Raw genomic sequence first — 9,977 nt, 5'->3', positions numbered from 1 at the left:
GTGTAAGCTGATTGGCGGCAGCCTGGCACACGTTCCACATCTCAGGCAGGGCAGAAAACTCTAGAAAGCTGGAGACTATAACAAGGACACAGGGAGGGGACAGCATGTCTCAGCAGTAACCAATGTGGACCAGGACCCCAAGGTCTTCCTGATTCCATATGCCTGTCCTCATTCCCCTCATATCTTGGCATTGAGGATTCTGGGAACCCCAGAAAGAGATGAAACTGTTTTCCCACTAGCTAGGTGGGAAAAGGCTCAAAGTCAGAAAGCAAAGAGAATTGTAAAGTCTTGTTTTTCACAGATTTAAGTTTGTGCCCAGGTTTTACTACCCAAAATTTACCCAAAAGTTGGCTGGTGTCGTGGGAGAAAAGGAGGCAGATAGCCTCAGGGCTGAAGGAGGTTGGCATCTGATTGTGGAGAGCCAGTCTGAAGTCTCCTGGGTTGCCCAAACTACCACCACAGAGAAGAATTCAACAGCTTATTCATTTCTCTGTCTAAGCAAAAGCTATGTACTCTGGCAAAGTAATATGTTGCTTTGGATCAAAAAGATCTCGCTGCTAATCTTGCCATTGCTTTTAAAAAGCATGAGTCACCTTAGAATTGCCATGACTTAAAGCAGCTTGTTAAGCACCTTAGTATATGTTTGTTGGTGGGATGAACCCTATGGTGAGAATTACTAAGACACAGTGTTTACTTAAAAAACAAGCTGAGGGAGATTTGGAACTTTTCCTAAAGCTAAAATGGGTTCATCTGAGCATGTGGATGACACTCGTGGGAGTCACTTGAAGGAGAATGCTAATTTTGGCAATGGATGCAAGGTCTTTCTCGTTTCTCATTTGGTTCTTAATCTGCACACCTTGCAAATAAGCATGTTTCAGCCCGATTGGATGATTCAGGATTTCCCCAGGAATGTAATATGCAGTCAGTGTTCTCTGCTACCCATGCTTAAAAAACGAAACAAAACCAAACCAAAACAAAACTAGATTCATTTTTTTTTGGAGAAGTTTTAAGTTTACAGATAGAAAATGAGCAAAACTTAAGAGCATCTTACATTAGTGGGGTACAGTTGATAAGCGATCGATGAGCCAAAAATGGGAAGGCTATTCTTTTTTTTTTTTTTTAAAGATTTATTTATTTAGTATGTATACAGTGTTCTGCCCACATATATGGCTACAGGCCAGAAGAGGGCACCAGATCTCATTACAGATGGTTGTGAGCCACCATGTGGTTGCTGGGACTTGAACTCAGGACCTTTGGAAGAGCAAGCAGTGCTCTTAACCTCTGAGCCATCTCTCCAGCCAGGGAAAGCTATTCTTTTTTTTTTTTTTTTTTTTTTTTTTTTGGTTTTTCGAGACAGGGTTTCTCTGTGTAGCTTTGCGCCTTTTCCTGGAACTCACTTGGTAGTCCAGGCTGGCCTCGAACTCACAGAGATCCGCTGGCTCTGCCTCCCGAGTGCTGGGATTAAAGGCGTGCGCCACCACCGCCCGGCGGGAAAGCTATTCTTAACTAAAGTTTATAGTTGATGCTGGGCTCAGTCTTGGTGCTGCACATTCTTTGAGCTTGCATAAATACTCAGTGGCAAGTGTCCATCAGAATCATGGAGAGTGGTCATTGTCCTAGAAGTCCTCTGTGTTCCCCCTACTCATCCCTGCTCCCTTCATCCCTCCAGCCCGGGAAACACCCAATTTGTTTTTATTAATCACCCTGCTCCAGAGAGCAGGGAAATCCAGTGAATTCAAGCACTGTTTATAGTTCTCATCAGTTTAGTGGTACTGGGGGCCAGGCTCTACATCTGTGTCTTTCACTGTATCACTTTCAATCATGTTCTAGTCTTCATCAGCAGCCAAGGGTATGCATCTCCATGGCTGTACTTGTAATTCTGCCTTTGATGACTCCTGGTCAGCATTACGTCAGAGCCCTATTTCCAGGTTCCAGCAGAGTCCACACAGGCACTGTCCCACGATGTGTAAGGATGAATCCTGACAGTATGAAATGACCTAGCTCTTCAACAGCAGCAACCAACACTAGAACACAACTTGGTTTTTTTTTTTCACTTGTGAACTAAATGTCTGGATTTGGTCCACCTTCTCAAAGAGGCATATTCTATTAAGTCAACAACAAGGTTTTGGCCATTTCTCTTGATTAAATTCTGGTTTCCCCATAGGAAAAAGAGAATAAGGAAACCATTTCTGTAGTGTAAAGGAACATGTCTTTGGTTTGGTGTTGCTTTTGGTGTTTAAAGCATGTTTAGACCTTTCTCACAGGACTGTCTCCTGAGTTGGGGCACAGTATTAGTGTGCCCGTGAAGAGCATTTTATTACATCCAACTTTTACTCTGGAATTTTCTTTTATTCACCGTCCCATTGTTCATCAAAAGTTTCCACAGCATCATCTCTTGAATGTTATTTTTACAGGATTTATATAGTCTTTCCCACCGAGCAATCGTCAGCAATAGAATGGCAATGTAGTGAACACCAAACTAAGAAAATCTCAGGCATTTTCAAATATCGGAGTCCTGACCTGGAGCATGCACAATGTCACAGTTTGCAAGCTAAAGGCCCTCTTGGGAGCCAGCACGAATGGTCATTGCACAGCAAGACCATGGTTTTATACCGCGCTACTTTAAACGAACGAGTCATATTTGCTTAGGATGTGTCTCCACAGCAGATGGAAGCCCTCAGCCAGACCCCCGAACTGCACTTAAAAACACTGCAAGAATATTTTGTACCTTCAAGCTACAATTCACTTTATCTTATGTTTTTTTTTTTAAATCTCCTTTGGAATGTAAGCTTAAAGTTTTCTCTGCCCTACCCTGTATGGAAAGGGTCGAAGGAGTTGGGCAACAGCAATTAATTAAAAGAGGTTTCCTCAAAATAAATAAATTAATAAATTAAAAAGAGGGGTTTCCTCTAAGCTGTGCAAGAGTCAGCCTGGTTTTGGGGTCCTTATTTCCTTGATTGGGGGGATTTTCCTTTGCTTTGGCAATGGTTGGCAATGCTGAGGCCCTGGCCAGCCACTTTCCATGTAGGATTCACAGACTCTGGGCTGAAGGGAAGCTAAGTAGAAACCTCTAGCTACTGCAGAATCCCAGCCATCCTGTCTGCGCGTGACTCTGCAGGGCCCATTAGGAGTGTGAACAATTTTCTTCATGGGACTCCTGCCTGCAGCCACCTCCTAGATACCAAGGCTGTGACACTGGCCGTTTGGGTTTCACAAGTGGGTTATAGGAGTTCCTTGCATAGTTTAGAGGTCATCACCTTGTCACTTGCATGGTTGGCTAATACAGTCAGTCCCCAGTTTCCTGGATCCCATATCCATGTATTCAACCAACCACAGACTGAAAATATTTTCAAGGAAAAAAAAAAGTGTCTTTCCTGAAGTTGTGCAGGTCTCATGATTCCCTAAATAACATACATGACATAAAACTATTCATACAGGATTCACACTGTGTTTCGTATTATTGTATGTAATCCAGTAACTGTTGGAAGTCTTCCAGAGTTGCACAGGCTACATGCAAACATCGCATGTAGGGAACCTCAGTTTGGAAATCCACGGGTGGGGGCGGGGTGGGGTCCTAGAATCAATCCTTAAGGACATTGTGTCCTGTTCACAGGTTTCTTTTTAACCTTGCTGATTGCCTCCTTTGCTGTGCATAAGTTTTAAACTGGATGTAGCCTTCCTTGCTTATTCTTTGGTTTTATTGCCTGTGTTTGGATTATATAGCCAAGATATGGAAACAACCTCAATGTACATCAAAGAGGTAATTAAGTTAAAATGAGGTCATAAATGTGGATCTTAATCCAGCCAGACTGGTATCCCAGAGAAAAAGGAAATAAACCAGGAGGGCACAAAAGGCCGGCTACACGAGCACGCAGATTTTCAAGACAAGAACTCAGAAGAAAACATCTGTGCCAGCGCCTCCACCTCAGAACCCGCAGTATGGAGAACTGGGAGCCAGCCATACAGAGTTGAGGTAAACTTCTCCCTGTCCGTGGTGCTGTGACAGCCTGGCACACTAACCCATCACATCTGCATCCCTGGGGACTGCGTTTGACATGCTCACTCTCAAGCCTCAGCCTAGGCCTGTGTGACCAGCACCTCTGGGAGCAGAAAGCCTTGAATCTGTGTGAGCAGTTCCTCCCAGGAGTTTGGGCAAAGCTGATCCAGAGCACCGCTTCTCAGCTGGCCACGTGTTAGGATCACCCAGGCAACTTCTAAAAAAAACTGTCTCCTGGGTCCACCATGGCATTCGGATTCAGTCGTCCAAGAGTTGTATGCTAGAAGGTAGCAAGAGTATATCCAGCTTCAGTATTATTTGGGAGGCCTCCTGCTGGCTCCAAGGTGCAGCCAGGGTTGAGATCCATGCCTAATCTAAAGCCTGCTTGGTGTCAGGTAGAAACTTCAGGGAAAGCCTACTCATCACAGGAAGTGTGGGGGAAACTGAGGAAGTGTATTACCTCCCTAACCAAATGAACTTTTTTTGGTAGTATGTGACTTGAAGAACGTGGTCATTTGAGTGGAACTGGCCCCCATAATCCCAAAGGGAGTGGCACTATTAGGAGGTGTGACCTTGTGGAAGTGGGTGTGGCCTCGGTGGAGGAAGTGTGTCACTGTGGGGGTGGACTTCGAGTTTTCCTGTGCTCAAGCTACTCCCAGTGTCCCAGCTGACTTTCTGTTGCCTTCTGATCAAGATGTAGCCAGTACCATGACACCGCCATGCTCCCGCCACAATGATAATGGACTGAACCTCTGAACTGTGAGAGAGCCACCCCAAACTGAATGTTTCCCTTTATAAGAGTTGCCGTGGTCATGGCGTCTCTTCACAGCAATAGAAACCCTAACTAAGACAGAGAACAACCCTGATTTAGTCTCCAGAGATAACAGGGTATTCTTTCTGCCACCTTCATATCTAGCTCCCTTCTGTGACAGGGAACACCCTGATACCAAGGGCTCGGACACATCTGAGTGCGACAGAAAGCCGGACCAACCACGCTAAAAGTCAGAGCCTCAGAGACAGAGAATATCTCTGTGGCTAAGAGCACCTGCTGCTCTTGCAAAGGACTGGGATTCTGTTCCCACACTCATACCAGGTGGCTCACAACCCCCTAGAACCCCAGCTTCAGGGATTCTGATGCCCACTTCTAGTCTCTGTGGGCAACTGCCTACAAGAGTTTTCTCTCAGTCAGTGTTCTATTGCTGTGAAGAGACACCATGACCAGGGCAACTCTTATAAAGGAAAGCATTTAATTGGGGGCTTGCTTCCAAGGTTTAATCCATTATCATCCTGGCAGGGAGCGTGTGGCAAACAGGCAGCATGGTGCTGGAGAAATAGCTGAGAGCTACATCCTGATCCACAGGCAGAGAGAAAGAGACTGGGCCTGGCTTGGGCTTTTGAAACCTGGAAGCCCACCCCTAGTGACACATTTCCTCCAACAAGGCCACACCCCCTCATCCACAGGTTCATCACACCTATGGGGGCCATTCTTATTCAAACCACCACAGGTCCATACACAGATAGCATATATCACACCATTAAAAGTAATAAAAATACATCTTAATTTTTTAGATTTGTTTATTTTCATTTTATGCGTGAGTATTTTATCTGCATGTGTGCAGTACCTGTGGAAACCAGAAAAGGATGTTGGATCCTCTGGAACTGGAGTTACAGAGAGTTATAAACTGCCATGTGGGTTCTGAGAACTGAACCTGGGTCCTCTGCAAAAGCAATAAGTGCTTTTAACTGTGTGGCCATCTCTCCAGCCCCAATAAAAATTCATCTTAAAAAAACCTCAAAGGTCAGAGGCTCTGGGTCTGGTGCTACTGTCCGTCCGTCTTGCCTGGAATGGGCATGGGCAAGCCTCTTCCAGGACGGCTTGAGGACCTCTGATGATGCCTTTCCTAATGGCGTAGGAAGACTTGTATTTTAAGCTTCTAGACTCTCCACTTGGGATTTTATAAACAGTACCCTGTTGAGGTGTAAATGCTTTTTAGCATGTAATGAGACATCTTTTTCTGAATGTGTTTGCATTCTTGAAAAAGATAAACCCTTAGGTCATGGGGAAATAATTCTGGAGGTGGGGTTTTGCACATTAGCAAACTGGTAAGAGAGATGGAATTAGGAAAAGACAGTAACAATGTGAATGGAGACAATCTGTAAGGATTCAACATGCATGAACCCTGGACCCAGAGCAGCCATTGTCTCCCTTCATCTTTACAGAAGTGCTGAAGGTAAATGGAGAGAACCGAGCATAAACCACTCACACCCACACAGTTTACTGTCTCTCTGAGCATGGTTTCCACATCTGCCTTCGGAAATATGACTCTGGGAAGTCTGCCCACAAGGGTGAAACTGTCAATAACTGTAGACAAAGTTTTCTTGTATCCCGCCTGGCCCACAGTCAGGACAAATCTCTCTCACCTGCCAGTCCTGCAGCCGCTCAGACCCAAATAAACACACACAGGCTTATATTATTTTTAAACTATGGCCATGGCAGGCTTCTTGCTAGTTAGCTCTTATATCTTTTTTTTTTTTTTTTTTTTTTTTTTTTTTTAAAGATTTATTTATTTACTTTGTATACAGCATGTATGACCAGAAGAGGGCACCAGATCTCATTACAGATGGTTGTGAGCCACCATGTGGTTGCTGGGAATTGAACTCAGGACCTCTGGAAGAGCAGCCAGTGCTCCTAACCTCTGAGCCATCTCTCCAGCCCCTAGCTCTTATATCTTAAATTAACCCACTTCTATAAATCTATATGTCGCTATGTGTTTTGTGGCTTTACCTATGTGCCATTACATGCTGCTCCCTGGATGGCGGGCTGGTGTCTCCTGACTCGGCCTTCCTCTTCCCAGAATTCTCCTTCTCTGCTTATTCTGCCTATACTTCCTGCCTGGCTACTGGCCAATCAGCTTTTAATTAATAAATTAATCAGAGCAACACATTCACAGCATACAGAACATCCCACAGCACCTCCCCTTTTCTGTCTAATCAAAAAGAAAGGGTTCAACTTTAACATAGTAAAATTACATATAATAGAATAGCTATCAAGCAAGAATCACAGTTACAATATCCAGTCCATTTATGTTTGGCAAATTTAAAGAAAATATTCTATTTATCCTATATCTGTGAGTCTAATGTTTCATATCTAACTTATCTTTTATCATAACTAAGGAAAATTATAACTAGTCTTCAGCTACATCAAAGACCTCAGAAGGATATAATATTACCTAAGTAAACAGGAAGAGCATTGTAAGCAACTTCCAAAAATCTAGAATGACAGAGACAGCTGCCTGCCTGGACAGTCATCCAAAGTTCCTCTGCAACTTTAGGGCATCAATCTTCAGCCCACAGGCCTAGAGTTCTCTCTGTGTCCTATAGAATGTTTGGCAGTTTCTTCTGTGAAGCAGGAACCTCAAGGACCATCTCATCTTGCAAAGTTCAGTAGTCACCTTCCTATGAGTCCTGTATGTCCAGTCAATACAACATTTTGTCAAGCATTTCAGGGATTGTGGGTTTGTGTCCCATCTGGGGTGCCAGGAACCAAGAGAGGCAGCAAATCTGGATCTCGGGTCTTAAGGGCTCCCGTCTCGGCCCCACCTCAGGGGCAGACCATAGGTAGGCGTGACAGTTACTGAAGCCTCAATGGGGGTAGTACTTCCAGGTCAAAGCTGGAACAGCTACCCACTACAAATAACCTTTATTGTTACTGCCCTGAAAGTATCTTCTTAGCCTCCCCAGCTCTCCAAGGCTCCTGCTATACTGGGTTAGGTGGGGTCAGTAAATCTTTGGGGGTCAGTCTTTCCTTGTAAAACTGTGGTAAGAGTTCTGCAGAAAGAGTATCCCTTTCTGAGAGTAGTGGCACTTGCCTTTAATCCCAGGAGACAGAGGAAGGAGGATCTCTAAATTCAAGGCCAGCCTGGTCTGCATGGTGAATTCCAGGCCAGCCATGGTTACCTAGAGAGACCCAGTCTCCAAAATAAAATACAAAAAGTATTTGTCATGGTTTGAATGAAAATGGCCCCCATAGGCTCATAGGGAGTGGCATCATTGGAGGTGTGGCCTTGTTAGAGGAAGTGTGTCACGGGTGGTGGGCTTTGAGATTTCAAAAGCTCAAGCCAGGCCCGGGGTCACTCTCTCTTCCTGCTTCTTGCCTATTTGGATATAGAACTCTCAGCTACTTCTTCAGCACCATGCCTGCCTCCATGCTTCCCACCATGGACTAAACTTTTGAACCTGTAGCCAACCCTGAGTAAATGTTTTTCTTTATAAGAGTTGTCATGGCATCAATTCACAGCAACACAAACACACACACACACACACACACACACACACACACACCAAACAGATGACGGACAGACCACAGGAAATAGACAACAGAACAGACAAAAGACACAGAGAAAGAAGTGGAGAATTCAAAGTTGGGCTCACTCTTGATCTAAACTATTCCAAGAGGGAAAATCTTGGCATTCTTTAATGGTGCCTTGTTGCACTGTACCCCAGCAAACAAACTATTAGCTCAATTTTGCTTTGTTCCAAAGCTACATGATGGTCCTTGAGAGCCACAATTTAATAATAGCATTTTTGCTTCCATTTTATTAGTGATGAAATAGAGGCCCAGAGAGGTTAGACATAGTGCTCATAACGTACAGTTCTAGTCACATATCTATACTGCTTCCCTGTAACATTTGAAGTTATATGAAACATTTTTTTTTCTCTACAAATAGCCAACCATGGGGTAATCATCCCAGAGAAGGCTGGATTTACAATGGCTCCCTGACAGTGGCCATGTTTTAAGTCTGCTGAAGTCAGGAGGATGGCACTTTCAGACGCTTTAAAGGAATGTGTGCAAGTGTAGACATCACAGTTCATTCCACAAAGCTGCCTACCCATGGCCACTGTGTTCCTGGCATCTGCCCACTTACCCTGAAGGCTTCTGTTTCCTGATCCCCACTTCCTATAGCCACCTTCCCCTATCCCTGGCTAGATGCCTATGCTATCTTGCAATCCCTCCCAGGATGCCCATGATCCTAAGTCCCAGCAGGCCACACCTTGGCCATAGGAACTAGACAGGCAGGCAGACGCATGCTACTGTGGGTGTGAACATTCTTTCATCTGGGAACACCTCCCAGATGGAAAAGGCAAATTCACACAAAGTCTGAAAGAATGGGTGTCTCCAGGCACCCTTTCCTCACAGCCTTTGGTATAGCCACTGCCAAAGCTGGCCAGGGGCCAGGACCTCCTCAGACAGGCCCTTTAGAACTCACAGCCTGCTGGGCATGGTGGTGCACGACTTTAATCCCAGCATTCGGGAAGCAGAGGTAGGTGGATCTCTGTGAGTTTGAGGCCAGTCTGGTCTACACAGCCAGTTCCAGGACAGTCAGAGTTGTTACACAGAGAAGTCCTGCTTCAAAAAACAGAACAAACAAACAAAAGACAGAACCCAGAGCCTTCTGAAGGAGGAAGGGAGAGTCAGCTAAGGTGGGACCTGTCATGACCAACGCCCTTCTCTGCTCCAATCGTTCAGGTTCTTACCGGCCAACCTGGGTGGGTAGAAGAAAACTGATAGGGGCTGAATGAAGGAGTGTTGCCTGCTCTTTCTACCAAAGCGAGACCTGTGTCCACAAGCCCATGGGGAGCAGACAGCAGCTGGCAAAACCACTCCATTTCCCCATTCCACGAGCCAAGGCTAGTCTGTAGTCTTCCCTGCCGTTAGCTAATTCTAGCTCCATAATCTGTGATTTCATTTTGTAAACTTATTAAATAGAGAATCCCAGTGGTAAACAGTTTGTAGGTTTCTTTCTTTTCTTTTCTTTTCTTTTTCTTTTTTTTTTTTTTTTTTTTGAGCTGAGGATCGAACCCAGGGCCTTGTGCTTGCTAGGCAAGTGCTCTACCACTGAGCTAAATCCCCAACCCTGTAGTTTTCTTATTGTCTGCTATTCTGAGTATGGAAATAACCTCTCATAACCCCTGTACCACC

This window comes from Peromyscus eremicus, chromosome 10 (assembly GCF_949786415.1).
Source record: "Peromyscus eremicus chromosome 10, PerEre_H2_v1, whole genome shotgun sequence".
NCBI lineage: Eukaryota > Metazoa > Chordata > Mammalia > Rodentia > Cricetidae > Peromyscus > Peromyscus eremicus.
The sequence above is the reverse complement of the archived record's forward strand: the minus strand, read 5'-3'. Positions refer to the sequence as shown.